The sequence below is a fragment of the Notolabrus celidotus genome, chromosome 16 (genome assembly GCF_009762535.1).
Source record: "Notolabrus celidotus isolate fNotCel1 chromosome 16, fNotCel1.pri, whole genome shotgun sequence".
Taxonomy (NCBI): domain Eukaryota; kingdom Metazoa; phylum Chordata; class Actinopteri; order Labriformes; family Labridae; genus Notolabrus; species Notolabrus celidotus.
Genome location: NC_048287.1, coordinates 21,618,400 through 21,634,985, shown reverse-complemented (window position 1 = coordinate 21,634,985; position 16,586 = coordinate 21,618,400). Strand labels below are relative to the sequence as shown.

The 16,586-nt window shown below is 40.2% G+C and overlaps 1 protein-coding gene and 1 long non-coding RNA gene across 2 annotated transcripts in view; one reads left to right on the top strand and one right to left on the bottom strand.

Annotated features, from left to right (window-relative positions):
• Positions 1–995: 995 nt before the first annotated feature.
• LOC117828178 lies at positions 996–10,723 on the bottom strand. Its single transcript, XR_004634349.1, has 4 exons — positions 10,599–10,723; positions 10,258–10,432; positions 5,642–5,684; positions 996–2,557 (listed from the first exon to the last, which is right to left on the bottom strand). It is a non-coding gene; the product is annotated as an uncharacterized LOC117828178 (long non-coding RNA).
• A 3,508-nt stretch (positions 10,724–14,231) lies between these two features.
• rbms3 (RNA binding motif, single stranded interacting protein) overlaps positions 14,232–16,586 on the top strand; it is a 361,699-nt gene continuing 359,344 nt past the window's right edge. Inside the window, exon 1 of the mRNA XM_034704063.1 lies at positions 14,232–14,472. The gene's annotated coding sequence lies outside the window, so the exon portion shown is untranslated. The remainder of the gene's footprint in view (positions 14,473–16,586) is intronic.

Below are 16,586 nucleotides of genomic sequence, written 5' to 3'. Positions count from 1 at the left end.
CATGAGGCCTACTTAAATCATGGGGGAGGAGGTTGGTGGGGGGCTGCAGAGCGGTAGATTGGTGATAATTGGTTAAAGGACAGTATACAGTAATAAAGGGTCTAAATAGCAAGGCTTGAGAAGTTCCTGTCATGTTTTACCACTTCTATTTCCATACCAATTAAACCTTATTGAAGCTGCAGTGATGAGAAAAAAGGGAGGTGAAAAAAGAGAGGGAGAGATAAATGTAAATTGCCTCTGCGCTCTGCTTTTATTTATTGACTCTGTTTTCAAGATATTAAATCAGAAATATCCCATTTTTAATATATTTATTCAACCCTTATCACAATGTTTTTAACCCTGGCTGCAGAAATATATTTTTTATTTAAGGAGAGGAATGCTTTGTTGAGGCTTTGAGGCTAAATTTGAAATGAGACCTCTGATTAAAGAATGGATTATCTCCCTAGATCTCATCCACAAACAGAGGAAGGGCTGGATGTAGGAGCAGCAGGATTGAGTGGTAGACTGGTAGGTAGATGGAGATCAGAAGGATCAGATGGAGATGGATCTCTAGAGATATCCACAAGCGGTGTCATCCCGTGATGAGCCACCTATAATCCATGAGGACGACTATGTCTCATTTCAAAGTAAGATGGAGGGTCGCATTGATTCCACTCGACTGAGAGGAGATCTGATTTAAATTTTGAATGTGAGAGCGTGAGCTGGCCTTACCCAATCTCAGTTCAGATGAAATTGGGTTTGGTGCATGAGATATTCTCCCCCTGCCCAGCGGAGCATGCTGGGAGCAGTGTTTTGTCACATTGTAAGGACTAAAGAATACAAGGGTGGTGTTACACGCACCTGTACAGCTGGAGGGCATGACTGTACATGATGCCAAAGCAAACCTGTCCCATCCCACATAACACTGCACATCCACCTGTAACAGATCAACCAGCAACCACTCAAAGACTGAAAAGGATACAACCTATATTTTAATTTCTATTTTTTGTGGGTCACATGGCAAGAAAAACAACAACTATATGCGGTAATTTAATTTTCCAAACGTTGCTGTTTTTTTGAAGCAAGTTCAAATCTAGGTGTAGTGATACATTTCCTGTGGAATAACTTTCTGTTTAATTTTTTCTTTTTACAAATGTTTGAAAAATTGTACATTTTGTTTGTTTCATTGTATACAACATTTCTCATAGGAACTAGGAAGAGTTAAGAAGTCAACATTTGGTGGAATAACCGAATACCTCTTTGCATGCTCTCCACCAGTCTCTCACATAGCTGTTGGGTGACATGTCAGGTGATACCCCAATCAGTACCTCATTACTCTGAATGAGGTGTACCTGTGTGGGAATTGAATATACACTGAATAGAATAGAATTTCTTCCATGCATGAAGAATTTGGAGCATCCTCTTGGTTTTTTCTGGAGCTGTATTAGATTGAGAGAGCGGGTACATATTTCTACACCTCTTTGCTGATTGGCAGGTTGCTGCATTCACAAGTTAGCCCCCTCCAAAATCATACCCTGCATCATCTATCATCCATCTTCCTGCCGAACAGGTCATCGTTTACAGAATTACCATGATGCTGTATTTAAAACAGAAAGGAAATGTTCCCTGGAGTAATGATTTAAGTGAGAAGACGGCTTATTGCCTCATAGACTTCCACGTAATCAAACCAGTTTTTGCGACCAGTGGCGTCTCTCCCTGCTGGCTAACAGAAGAATCAGTGTTTAAGTCTGTAGTGGCTTCACTTCTCAAACTAAGATACACTGAAAAAAACATTCAATAAACAGGTATCACACTCAAAGATTTTGTTCCCCAGTTGTACATGACGTAGAGTAGATGAAATAGAAATCAGGTGGTAGACATGAACTGTATGAAGTTGAAGCTGAGGTCAAACGAGTTGTTTGAGGAGAGGGACAGAAGAGAAGAAGCCAAAGAGCCACAGCTGAGGAGTGTGGTCCCCCCCCTTGTTGACGAAGCAGGAGTCCCCACTCCAGGCCTGTGTTTACGTTTCCCTTCGAGTGTTTCCCCCCATGGCGCTCCATCCAATTCTCCTCAACAAGGGAACATGAGGGAGCGGGCTAAAAATGAGAGAGGGCTCATGAATGGAGGGGGACAAATTGACATGTGGCGTTTTGTGAGGTGAGTGCCCAACCTCTCGACCGCTGATTACCATTCGCTAATGAGCACCCCGGTTTGTGTGTCTCATTGCGTTTCTCTCTCCCTCTCCCTGCAGAATGGTCTTTCTCCTTTCCAGCTTTGTGCAGGCCCAGAGTGGCCAGTAGACCATAGGTGCGCTGTTAATTGGGAGACGCACACATCAGTAATTAAAGCAGTAGGGGGTCTTGTACTATACCAACTCCCTCTGATTTCCCTTCTTTAAAGCTCACTCTCCCCCCTACAATTCAATCCTGTCTGCCGGATTGATCATTGTGCACGGCCAGTTTTGCCCCTGGCAGTTTTGTCACTTTCTAATGATGCCTTTTCGGAGGCAGGGCCTGTGTCCTACCAGCACCAGGACCAGTTGGGGCCAATCGTTGTCTGCAAGCCAACCCCTCTCCATCTGATAAAAAAAAAAACCTTGCATTTAGCCGCCAGCAAACTCCCTCACTTGTAGATAAACACAACTTAGAGCACATACACAAGTGTGATGGTAAAAGTTTCACCAGCCATTCCTCATTTAATGTATTCATTGGCTGAAGACCTTATCCACACAGCAGCACTTTTCCGTGTAATGCTCAGGGTGAAGAGCTAAATAGTGCTGCTGTGTTTCAGGCTGATAATTGGGGTGTTGAAAATCATTAAGAATTGCCTGGGAAATTTGGTCATCTTTTAAACCAACCAACATGTTGACTTGGAACAATTGACTAGCATAATGTTTGCCAAAGTAATGAAAGCAAGGAAGTGTATGCATTTTAGCATTAGTCGTACTCCAAAGGTAGCTGGAGGGTTACCAAATATGTAAATAAGGTCTGTTTTCCTGAAGGGTTTTTACCACCAACTGCCTGTTCAGTTGCTCAATAAACAAGAAGTGGTCAATCAATATCAAAGTCAGGTACCCCTCCTCTTTCGAGTAAAACTTACAACCTGGAATATGATAGCATAATATAACTGAAGCCTTTGTGCTCTGCCTACATCAGAATAAAATGACCGTCAGGGGAGGTTACGGGCGATATCCTTCAGTTATTAAGGGATGGAAATTTACATTTTGGTACACTTGAAACACACTTCAAGTTTCTCTGTGACTGGCCAGAATCACCTCTCAAGCAATTTATCTGTCAGACCCTCAAATAAATCAGAAGTAACAGAGAAATTCTGACATGTACAGGCTTGTACCAGTCTATATGTCAGGTCAAAGAAAACAATCTCTCTGACACAACATACTCTGTGTGAAATCTATGGTATATTTCAGGATCTTTGTCCAGCTATGGACCACTACATCTCTCAGGTCTCTCTACTATCCCTTAATCAGGATTTTAGATCCTAAAGCTTGATGGGTTGTGAAATAGCTTCACGGTGCTCTCATCTCTTTCACACTTTATTGTTTTGTATGATTTAAAACATATGCAGTATGGGTATAAAATAATTGTTGTTGTCTTTGATGTGTGTTACTCTTTACATTTTATTTGTTAATTGTTTTTACTGAATTCAATATTTATCCATGCTACTGTGAAGGACTACTTATTGGCAGCATTCAAGTCTAAGGCAATTCCCTGTGGCAAAAACTAGAGTGCACTTTATAGTATGGTATTGGTTTGGTATCATATCACTTGCCAGGTCATCACTGTAAATAAGACTTTCTTATTAATGACATACCTGGATAAATAAAGGTTAAATAAAATAAAATCCAACATTTTTATAATCCTATCTTATTATATCAAAACTGATTGTTTAACATTGTGTTGTATTGCATTGTATGTTATCACGTCAGATCGTATCGTGTTGCATTGTGTCATCTCGTCTCGGGTCATATCGTGTTGTGTCGCGACGTATAGTATAGTATGATATTGTTATGGTATCATATCACTAATCCCACACGTTTTTTATAATCTTATGTTATTGTACTCAATCAAAACACATTTTTTGCATTACTTTGTATTGCATTGTATATTATCACGTTAGATAGTATCGTATTGTACTGTGTGGTGTCGTATCCTGTCGTTTCGTGACATATTGTCTCATGTAGTAACATATATCATATATCATGTCATATCATGAAAGTCACTAGAAATCTTTAACAACATGTTCATTCAAATTGTGTAAAATTTCAGTTATGTAGGTCCAACTGTATGTGACCCAGCATGCTTTTAGTTTTGTCTTGTGGAGTCCACAAACCCAAGCCCTGATTTGTTGGATCGGGACAGGTTTTAAGGGACACCTCTGGCTTTGTCTATTTGTCTTTAAACCTTCTTTGCGTGTGCTCAGGAGGCTAAAACAATCCATTGGGAATGTCTATCACTTCTGCTGGCCATAGTTATTAAAGTGAGCTCTAAACAGCAGGGAATCTCAAAAGTTTCATTTCGCAGCTAATGGAAACATGCTAAGTCAGTTGACAGTTGTTCTCTTGCTTGTGTTTCTTTTTCAGTGGTTTATGTATGAAGAACTTTAACCAAGTGTCTTTACTATTCTTACACAACTTACTCTTTACATCCCCTCTGGCAGGCTATGGGCTATAGAAAATCCCAGAGGAATCAAGCAGAAGTGCTTCCTCTCCTTATATGACACCAATCGTCACTAAAGATGATAGTGTTGCTTACCCCATGTAATTAAAATAACCCAGCCAAGGTGTCTGAATGTGGCATCCTGAGCCATGTTTGTTCTGTTTCCTGCCCTGTTCAGTTCCCCCCTTATCTCTTAGACCCCCTTGAGTATGGCGTTTTACATTTCTGTTTGTAAAACTGTCAACACATCCACTGGCTGTACTAACGTGTGATTTAGCGCCAACAGAGAGGAGGGATAGAGAGTGAGAGAGGCAACTGCATGAGATCTTGCACATTCTCAAAGTGGAATATTTTTTCCCTGTTATCCCCCTTAAACCCCCGACACCCCACCCCCAAGGATGCCTTCATGTTCTTGAGGTGCTCATTTTATCCGTAAACAATCACATTGTATCTTCATTTTTTTTAATGATATCTCTAATTTAAATTTACAATCTATCTGTTTGTTTCATTATTATTTAGTTTGATGTGTAGAACACACATATGCACATCATTTTCTCTTCCTTGTTCTGAGTTGAAAATGAAAACAAACTTGCTTTATGTAACATGATGTCTCATCTTTCTTGATTCAGTTCTACTGGTTGACATCAAGAGAGGAGAACATGTTCAAAATTAATTGGATTAATGCGTGGAGTTGAATCCTGTGTGTGAAATTACACCTGTCACACTCTTGTCAAATCAGTCGCCCCTTTTCATAGCTAATAAGTACCTGAGGGAAGTGGTGGCACCTTTGGAAATACAAACAGCAGCAACAAATCCAAACACAATAAGTCTCGTTTTGCTTCATCAGCTTTCTCAGTTTTTCTTAAAAAACATACACACCACTGGGCTGGTGGTTTAAGAATGCACCCCATATACAGAGGCTGTAGTCCTCATTGTGGCGGTCACGGATTCGACGACCGTTCTTGACAATTTGTTGCATGTCTTACCCCATTCTCTGCTCCCCAATTTTCCTGTCTCTCTTCAGCTGTCCTATCAAATAAAGGAAAAAAATGCCAATAAATGTATGAAAAAACAAACAAACAAACAAACAAACAAACAAACAAACAAACAAACAAACAAACAAACAAACAAACCATTTAGCAGAGCTGACTTGGTAGGAATGGAATATTAAAATCACAAGTATGTTTAAATAATGTATGATCACATATAAAATGTGTTTTCTTTTAGTTAACTTAGAATGAGACTTTTATATCTACATAGGAGTGGAATGAATGAATGAATGAATGAATTAATTAATGAATGAATAAATAAACTAGTAAGGGCCATACATGTTTTTGTTTTTGGTGAGTGGCCGCCTGAAATACACTGGTAGGAAGATGTAGAAGAAGAAGAGGAGAGTGGTTGTTGTTGTGCCCAAAATAATTTGTATTAATAGATGATTCTGATTGAAAAAACTTGAGGAATCGAGGATCACACTCATCATGCATCACAGCAGCTTCTCGTTCATGAAGGCCACCGTCTGGAGGGCTGAGCAAGGGAGAGTTTCAATCTAAAGTCTGACCGCTAGATATCGCTAAATATTCCCACTTCTTCCCACGGTACCTTTAATTTTAGGAATTCCAAAATGAAAGAATTAACTCAGAATAAAATACAAAAAATAATAGAAAGAAAAAAATCTGCATTCACAAAAAAAATATAAAAACAAGCCTGTTAAAAATATAACTGTGACTTTTAAGTGGAAATGTTGTGATTTAGAAGTCCAAAATACAAACACGCAGTTCACAACAAAAGCTGCACAAGCATCATCTGTCATACATAACACAATAAGAGAAACCTTACGCCCACAGCAGTTTCCACCACAAACTGAGGAAATCCCACATTTTAATCATAGAAATACTGTAGCCTGGACTGGGATTGTTTTCTTCTTCTTCTTTTTTTTTTTTTTTTACTTTGTTGGCTTTAATTTACACCTCTGTTTTGCAGCAGCGAGTGGGGAATTCAGCTTGTGTCCCTTTGGAGAGGAGCACTGGCAGCAGAACATTAGCTCATTTTAACGGCCAGTGTAATAATCTGTGCACCGGAGGGCCTCCGTTTGGAAGCTCTACTTTGCACTAAAGCACTGGAGGCTCCCCCGCCGACAGCAAGACATTCACTTCATTATAGCTTCACAAGTCATCTATTTATTATCTATTGGCCCCATCAGAGAGCCATCGAGCTCAGAGTCAGATGTTACAACATATTAATGGAAGACGCACCAATGTGTCAAAATGTAATTTTCTGCAACAGGGCCGCAGATTTAATTGTTTGATTTGATAACAGAAGAAGAAAATGTGCCCGGTGGCAGAACCATACACACATTTTTAAGCGTGCACAAATATAGTCAAAGCTTTCGGCTTAAACTGATGTTTAAATTTAAGACATCACGCTGTTCTCTTTTAAAAAAGGGAAGTGAGAGTACGATTGGAGGGTTGTTGATAAGGGGAACCTTGATGGTGCCAAAACACACTGCTACAATTATTACCAAATGTGCAAGAATTAAAAGTAGATTTTAATCTGACAACACGTGCCAAAAGAACTGATGCATTTTCAAAAATGGTTGCTTTTTAAATTGAAACTTTTTAAGATTTCTCTGTGGATTTAGCAAATTATGGCTGGAAGAATTCAAACTCAGTTTAGGAAAATAAAATCCATGTTTGATATGTTTGTAGGTTTAAAAAAAAATCTTGTTTTATTGCTTGGTCTACAATATTTTTAGGAAGACAAACCTACACACATGCCTCCAATCAGAATTCCTTTAATCAACTTAAAACATTTCTTTAGTAGCTACTTGGCCTGAACTAAAAAAATTAAAAAGAGATGGCACAACACTTCTGAAGGCCCAAATGTGTGAATCCACAGACACGTCTGCATGCGCGTAGTGGCTTAGTGCCGATTATAGTTGCACCAAATGTTGAATAGGACTTTCAAAAAACACGTTCACTAGAAGCTGTGAGAAATTCACTCACACCAGCGAATGCAAAAGCTGACCACAGCCAACAAAAGGAGCAGAGCAAGAAAGCCACAGTAGCGAGCGGGCAACTGTAACTGAAGAAGAGGAAGGGGAGATGCAGAACACCCAAACACACAGAGAGAGAAAGAGAGAGAGAGAAACAGAGAGAGACTAAAATAAAGATATATGACTCTCACAGCAGCTCACTACATTCTCTACTGATTTAAGAGAAGGGACGTTTAGCAGAGGAGGAAAGTGTTATTATGAATGTTGATAATGACATAAGTGTAAGTTGGACAGTCTGACATCTTTCTTTTTTTGTGACTAAATGAAAAACGTCAGCAAACTAAACAAACAAGCCAACAAATGTAATTGTAAAGCCCGCTACAAAATAAAGGCAAAGTTCTCCATCACACTCACAACAATCAGTCAGGGAAAGACGGCAAGAGACCCCGACAAACCCCTTTCACATGTAATGATGATTCCCCTTCATTAAAAGTGCTAGTAACCCTGTTAGGCTGGAATAGACTCACTACGGGTAATCGTGAAAACACTTTTAATCAACGCACAGAAACAGTAGAGACCTTGCTAGAATGCATTCACTCCAAATAAAGCAGGCTCTTTATAAACAGGCGCAGCAAAACAGCTAAGACCCTGATAAGACTCCTCACACTCTCCATGGCGAAACCTGCCTGTGAATGTCTCCTGACAGCTCCTAAGCCCTTGTTAGAGAGAATCACTTCCTAATGATTCAACCCAGCTTGGAAACATCAACACACTCAAAGTAACACTTGGGCATGCAGTTTTACATGAAGTAACATAGCATACACACATGCGGTTAACTGGATTCACCGATGTGCAGCTGCTTCATGACGGTCTTTTCAGAAACAACAGTCAGGGTGAATTTACTGCTCCAACAGGCAGGTCCATTGTTTGAGGAATACATTTATGTGAATAAAGAAATGATTTAAACTACAAGAAAATATCACTAAATAAAAAGTCATATTTCCCAAAGACTTTTCTGGTTTATTTATTTAGTATTACTATGTAAAGGATCTTTAAAGCTTTACAAACCATCACAAGTCTAATTGGACTGTAATTCTTTTACAGTTCACACCCGTGAAGGGGGGAAAAAAGAAAATTGCCACCTCTGTGCACACTGTGGCTGACACAAATGTATGCATGTGCTTGCTCATCGGCACCCACACACACACACACACACACACACACACACACACACACGCACACACGCACACACGCAATGCATGCATGCATGTACACACACACATACACACACAGAGAGAAACAGGGCAGTTGACACATGGTATATCAGCAGGCGCAGTTCTTTTGTCCTCCTCTAGTTTTAGAAACAGCACTACTCTTGGAACAGGATGGGCTTTTGTTCTGAAAATGCATGATGCAAATGTGAAAAGAAAATGGAAAAAGAGAAATTAATTTAATTTGTATACTCTTCTAACACCATCTGATTGTCATATTTAATTGTTTTAGTCACCTTTCAGGTTAAGATACAATTAGTTTGATCAAAAGAACTCAGAATTTGAGACTCTAATAGACCAGTTTTCCTCAGTCGGAGTTTTCCATTGACCAGTAAACAATAATGACTAAAAACTGAATGTGTGACTAATTTTTTTCAAGGTCCTGTTCTGTGACTCAGAGGTGTTTATTCTCTCATGCGGCAGCAGCTGTATTTTGGTGATGATCTGGAGCGTGGTGTTTGAACTTTGCCTGAGCTGTCAATCATGCCGACAGTGGGTGGGGTTTGAGTCATGGGAAATGTGATTTTGACAGGTATGATTCAGTGGCGAGGAGCAGGCATGCATGTGCACAAACAAACACAAAGATTCAAATGTAGACCTAAATAAATAGAGTCAATAATATCCGTAGGTCAAAGACGGAGAGACAGTCTGAGGCTTTTGAAAAACTGGAGCTTACGTTAACTTAAATATCAAATTTCCAGATCAGAAACCCTGTTCTGGCTTTCCCCATGCTGCATCCTTCTTCCTCTCTGCTCAGGTATGCTACCCACTCTCTCCTGTGTAAATCCATCTCATCCAAAACAGGCTTATCCCACAGATGCTGTCACTCCTTCATCCCGGGTGTGAGAAATATTGGGCCAAAGGTGCTACTCTGTAATCAGGCTGGACTGTTGTGCCTCGTCCTGTACAGTCAGACGTGCTGGTAAGCGCCACAACTTCACAAGGCTGCCGCGTGACCCGATAACGGCGCAGGGCCTCTGACAGCTAAAAAAAAAAACCCACAACCAACAAACAGCAACACACTCGCAGAGCAACAAGGTCTGAACCCTGGGTGGTGTTCACTATGGTATGTGACAAATGGATGCTGCATGGCGTCAAAAATAGTGAAAAGGCAGATGTGACATTGGTTCTATTTTCACTTGCATCTATTGGCAGTAAAGGCAGATTATGAAATACAGTCTTCATCCAATGCTCTGCGTGTGAACAGCAGATTCCATGGCTGCAGCTTTTTCTGTCTGCCTTCCCCACATGCTCTTAACAACGCTCTTAACACCTACATTTATATATTTATATATATGTAAAAAAATGAAAACACGGTTGGACCAAAATTACTTACATCTTGCGTCAGTCTGTAAAAAGCTGAACATCATGACACTGGCTTTTAGTGAAGGCTGCAGCTTCCCTGGAGTGTCCCCTGCCTTGGTGACGGATGAGAGCAGCTTCTCCCCATCTTGAGACCCCTCTCTTGAACTGGTCCGGGAAAAGTTGCAGAATGTCTCAGAGGTCCAACCCTAAAATGACAGATTTTATATGATGGATTGAGTGGTGAAGTAGCTGTAAAATCTCCAAAATTAACCATGAAAACCTGGAATAAAACCTGTAACATCCATAATGAGATTATTGATAACAATAAAGAACACAAAAGGGAAAAGGGATGACAATCCATGCAAAAATTACATTTAGGTTGAACTTAACAAAATGTACAAAGCACCAACTCCAAACTATAGTCGTAGTCTACTTTTTCAAGAAGACGCTGTCGCTCCTGCATTTGATCCAAAGTCTCAAAGTGCCCCCTAGTGGGCTTTCTTGGTCTCTGTTCTAAATGAGGCCTGCAGAACATTTGACCCTGCAAGAAGGTCTCTGTAGTTCACTGTGCTAATTAAGAGGGCAACTTCAACATGGAGTCACAGGATAACACTCAGTGGCTCACATAGTTGGAGTGTGTAAGCTGTTTTCTAACAAACCGCTAAGTGTCTGTGAGAGTAAACTAAATACATGATACCAAAATACAGTGAAATAGTCAGGCTGAAGAAGTTGTAATGGAATTATCATGGGAAAAACCTATAAATTCTCCAAAGATAGTCCGATTCTAGGTGATTCATGCATTACATCAGAAAGATATACTACTTTAATCATACATGAAGAATCCCTGCAGGCATCATTTAACATTCCAGCACGATGGATAGTGACTAAAGGTTGATTATAAATGCAGTCTTGCAGGAATAGATGCTTGCTTATTTTTATTGCCACACTATACCATCTTTCTGCAGCTAAAACTGGAAATGAAGTACCTTTTGCAGCTATGAAAAAAACAACAGAGCATAAACAATAATTTACTCAGGCCTTTGTCTTCAATCGAAGCATCACTGTTTGTATTGTAATGTAAGCCACATGGAGCACAAGGAGAAATGGACAGTCTGCACAGAACAGCCTCCAAAGGCGTAGCTGATTGATCATACACTCTGTCTATCCATGCTTCCATTACTCCTTGCCACAACACAACCTGGCACCTTGTCCCACAGGCTGGCCCTGAAGGAAAACAATTACAAGAAAGGCGGAACAACAATACTCAGGAAAACATCTGCTTGTGCCGGCTGGGGCTGTTGACATGCCTGACTGTGTCCCTGCTGGCTTACGCGGAGGACACATGCCTGTCTGGATCAGCTGAGGGGCCTGAGCATACAGGGCCCAGTCTCCTGCTCCTCCACCTGCCTGTCTGCCCGCTCTGGCAGTGTCTGGCCATAACAGACAAGGGTCCGCCTGTCAGAGCAGTTGTCTGGTTGGGCAAATTGCCTTCTGTTTGGATGAGATGGTTAACCAGTATGGTATCTAACTTGACGCAGATAGGAAAGCGCTGAAGCCAGCACAATGGGGGAACACTGGTTTGATGTCTCTTCATGTTATAGCTCAGAACAGGAGATTGGAAGGGCCCTTTTTTAAGATGCACAGAGCTTATAAATAATACAACAGCACAGAGGTTCTTTACATAACTGCACACTTCAGTATAAATATAGCTTAAACATAATGTAAGGCACCTATTGGAGTCATATCGTACCTCCCATCACTCATACATTAAAAGAAATGAGACCACAGAGCAGCAACTTAACCCAAGACGCAAACAGTACATTTAAGATCTGTGTTTTGGTGGGTATTAACCTTTTTTATACAAATCCAAAATGCCTGGTTTTACTCTGTGTTTACTGAGTTAATGTTGCCACCTTGTGGCCATCTTTGATACTTATCTGCAGGGCCGTAACCAGGATTTGACAAATACAGAGGTCAAAATTTAGTACACAGTATGCACTATCTTCTGACACTGAATACCTCAACCATGGATATTTATCCTCCCATTTGTTGCTGTATCATAGCAGCCTCTGACCAAACTTCCTTTGGGGGTAACTGTGGCTTTGATTAATCCACTTGTTGTTCAGAAGGCTGTACTTCTCCTCATCATTGAGATTTTTATTTTTGTACCTGGCAGGATCCAATTCATGTAGACAGACTCTACCCTCTTCTGTCATCTCTCTTCCATCTTTGTCTTCCTCAGTGCTGCTCTTCCAATCTTGTCCCTGTGAGTCTGCTTCACTCTGTCCCTCAGCCTCCTTTTCTGTGTCTCTCCTTTTCTCTCTGCTGTCTCCATGCTGTCCTCTTTCTGTTCCTTCATCCACTGTTTGTCCCTGTCCGTCCTCACTTGTCTCTCCTGCTAAATTGTAAGGAGGATCATGAAGTTAAATAAAATACACCTCCTTCATATCAACATTGAGACACATTTAAATCATTCAAATACTAAATAGTGACAGCACAAGAGTAAAAGTAAAATGTAGGTGATACAATGATCCTATTACTCTTACAGTTGGTATGTTGTTAAATTCAGGCTATAGCCTATAAGTTCCATTATGATTGCCACAGAAAACCTCTAAGGAATCCCAAGACAAACCAGAGGGATCAATAGGGCTATGTTAATCAAAAATAAAATATATAAACTTCCACGTTTAACATTGTGTTATATGGGCCTGCTGTTGTAGACACATCTACTGTTATATAGGTTACACTTATATGCTGCAGGAAATATTAAAAAACAGCTTCTAACTTGTTTTGGACATGCAATTTATATACATTGTTGAACTTTCATAATATTCCTATTTAGTTTAGATGTTGTTTATCCTTCAGACAGTAGTTTTTGATTTGCTAAGTTATTTTGCTCATGTGCACTAGCCTATAGGCTACATTACTACAGGCCTCCCTGCTGGAATTTGGAAATGCATTTTCTACAAGTTACACACTGACAATGTGACAAATGTAACAAAATAACTCACCCTAACCATTTGCCTAGATGCATATGTCACATTAAGTCTTAAAGAAACAACAATAAAGGCAACTTGCATGAATATTTTTGAAGTGCTACTAGGTGTGGTGTTGTTATTTCTATGATGGTGACAACACTACAAGGGCTAGGCCTATCCAAATAAAAAATAATGCTCATGATGAAAACAAAAGGGGACAGAGCGTTTGCAGTGAGGGGTCCCGAGGGCCCAAGGAGATCAGGTCTGCTGAGTCAGTGAGCTCTTTTTAATCCCTTCTTAAAACATACTTTTATCGCAGAGCCTTCACAGATTTTATCTGAATTTCATTTGACTTTTTTTTATTTTCTTTCTTTCCTTTCTAAGTGTTTATTTCGAAAATTTCAAAAAAATAAATACGAATAGACAAACCCCCCCCCCCCCCCCCCCCCCCAAAATAAAGCAAACGTTACAAACAATGCAAAAAAAAAAAAAGGAGAATTTTGTAACATGTCCGAAAAGGAGTGGGAAGAAGTAATACTTATTCAATCCCACCCCTTCTCTTAAGATTTTAGCCATCTTAAGAAATATATTTTAAAACAATTGTATTCCTTTAGAGTTATTTTAGGGGAATTTTATGTCTTTTAAAATATGTTTTATTTCTTTATCTTGACTTGTGTGTTTTTATGATCTGCCTGTTTTATTTTGCTGCCCATGCAAAGCACTTTGTCACCTGGTTTTGAAAGGTGCTCTCCAAATAAAAAAGTATTATTATTATGAATTTCATGAAAAACGATTTTCTTTACAGCAGAGACAGGTTGTTAAAACTTACGTTTGAGGCAGAAAGAAGCAGTTTTCACTTGCACGCCATTGGCAAATTCTTGGCACTCGGATATGGGATATTTCGAGTAGCACCTGAAGGCACCACTTTTGACATGGGCTCGGTGTAACCGGGAGGAGGGTTTGTTTGGTGACAGCTCGCGGGGACGCGCCCGCCGTGACAGCAGCAGCAGCAGCAGCGGCGGTGGGTTGTGCAGCTCTGACACCATTTACTGCCTTCTCCTCGGCGGTGAATGGAGTGTCTTTAACCTCTCAACCGGTTTCTGCAGGAATAACTTCTCATACAACTAAATGAACCGGCTGCCTGTTCTGCCCCAGAATCTCGTGGCTTTTCGCCTCACAGCAACCACAGAGATGTAAAGCAAGTTGCACTACCGCATCTTCCTCTTGATATGCTTCTGACATAACGAGGAGCCCGAGAAGTGACAGAGGTATTTCGGCTTTCTTTTGCGACTTGTTTGTGTTAATGAGCCGCTGTTTACCATATTAACACGAACGAGGCGCTATACAAAGCAACGCCAGCGGCCACAACCAAACGTGTTCATGTTTCTGAGTCGCTCGAAGCCGGGGCATTTGTATATGATGTGTTTTTCAAGTTGTTTATACACGTGTCAATGTGTGCATCAGTGTCTGCAGCTTCATTTGCCCGCGAGCGTGAATTGGTGGCAAAGCAGGCGGATGCACACTTGCAACTCTGTAACGAGTTAACTTTTGAACGTTTTGCACACAAAAAAATACCAGCAAGGTGAGCAGCCCTTGCACACACACACACAAAATAGGCTTTTTTGTTGTTGTTAAATAGCTGCTAAACCATGTCATACTATTACAAGTTAACGACGTTTATCTCTACAAAGTAGTTTCTGCATTTCTCCCTCAACATAAAACATTAGGTGCAGTAACTCGATACAAAGCAACACGTCACGGGGGTTAATTAACGCGGGCCAACAGGTGCGTTCACATTTGACGTCAATAGCAATTTTATTTATAAAGCACATTTCATTACACGCTTTACATGGAGAATTAAAAACCCAAAACATTTTTCTAAATAGAATAAATAAAAACAGAAAAACAATAGATACACCCAACATACATCAGACACAGCAATCAAACAAACAGCAGTTGTTGCTGCACATGCATCCAGTCACAACACTCATTATATCATTCATACACTTGAGACAATCAATATGTTTTGAGTCTTTTTTTTTTTTTTTTTTAAAGTGAAGACAGTTTTTATGGACCTGAGGTCAGCAGGCAGTTTGTTCCAAAGAAATGGACCACAGTAACTAAAGGCGCCTTCACCAGACTTTGATTTGACTACATTTAACAGACTTCCACCTGCTGACCTAAGGATCCTGGTCGGGTTATACACTGTGAGCAAGTTAGAGATGTACTGGGGAGCTGAACCATTGAGTGCTTTATGGACTAATAGTAGGATTTTGAAATGGATTCTGTATTGAACGGGGGGCCAGTGAAGTGTTTTGAGAACCAGGGTGATATGGTCATATTTTCTTGTGTGTCAGGATTCTATCTGCTGTGTTCTGGATGAGTTGGAGCCGTCCTATGGAGTGTTTGGATAGCCCTGTGTACAGTGCGTTGCAATAATCTAACCGGGTTGATACAAGTGAGTGGACTAATTTCTCTGCATCGGTTTTAGGATATGAATGATCAGAGTTTGGAGATGTTTTTTTAATGTTAAAATGATGTTCTTGTTATATTGGTAATGTGGTATTCAAAGTGAAGGTCGGAATCTACAATAACACCAAGATTTCTATGTCAAGGCGCCAATATCTGTTCCCTGTCTCCTTTGTCATTGTGCTGCAGTTGTGTTCAAATGTCTGCTAAAAGGTCCTTCAGGACATGTATTTATGAGACAGCTCATCTCAGTTGAGAGAACAGCTAACTGACCTCATAACTTATTGATGGGCAGAGAATGCAAAATGAAGCATCTCAGTGCTAAACATCATCCAGAAGCTGATTTCAGATGGATAGTTTTTGATCTGTCCTTTAGACAAGGTGACTTCACTTTACTTTGTTTATCCCTGCTTCATTGTTTGAGCGCTCCTGCTATATAATGTTTTGCCATAACAGTCAACATGGCTACTAAAAGAACAACATTATCCTAAACTTGGGCAGCTCTTGCTCTAAATATTTGTCGAATCAAGTTAGTATAGTATAGTATATAGTATAGATAGATTTGTATGCACATAAGTTACTTAAAAGTTGAATTGCTTAAACCATGATACACAGTTTTCAATACATTTTTTATGTAAAAGGTTCCTGACCTGATAACAGTTGCCTTTTTGGTCATTCACTGTGAGGGACAAGTCAAAGGTCAGGATCAGCTGCATCAAAGCACCCTGGAGTTGGTGAGGATTAATATTGTGCAGATTTTGGGTTAGGACTGGGGTAATACACAATAAGTTGCAAGCACATTTTCTAATATTTTGACTTCTCATAGCAGGAAGAGCACAGGTGAATCTGTTTTTTTTTTGTAAGCGATGGCTCAGTTCCATGAAGTGTCCTGGTGAGCCATCACTGTGCACCA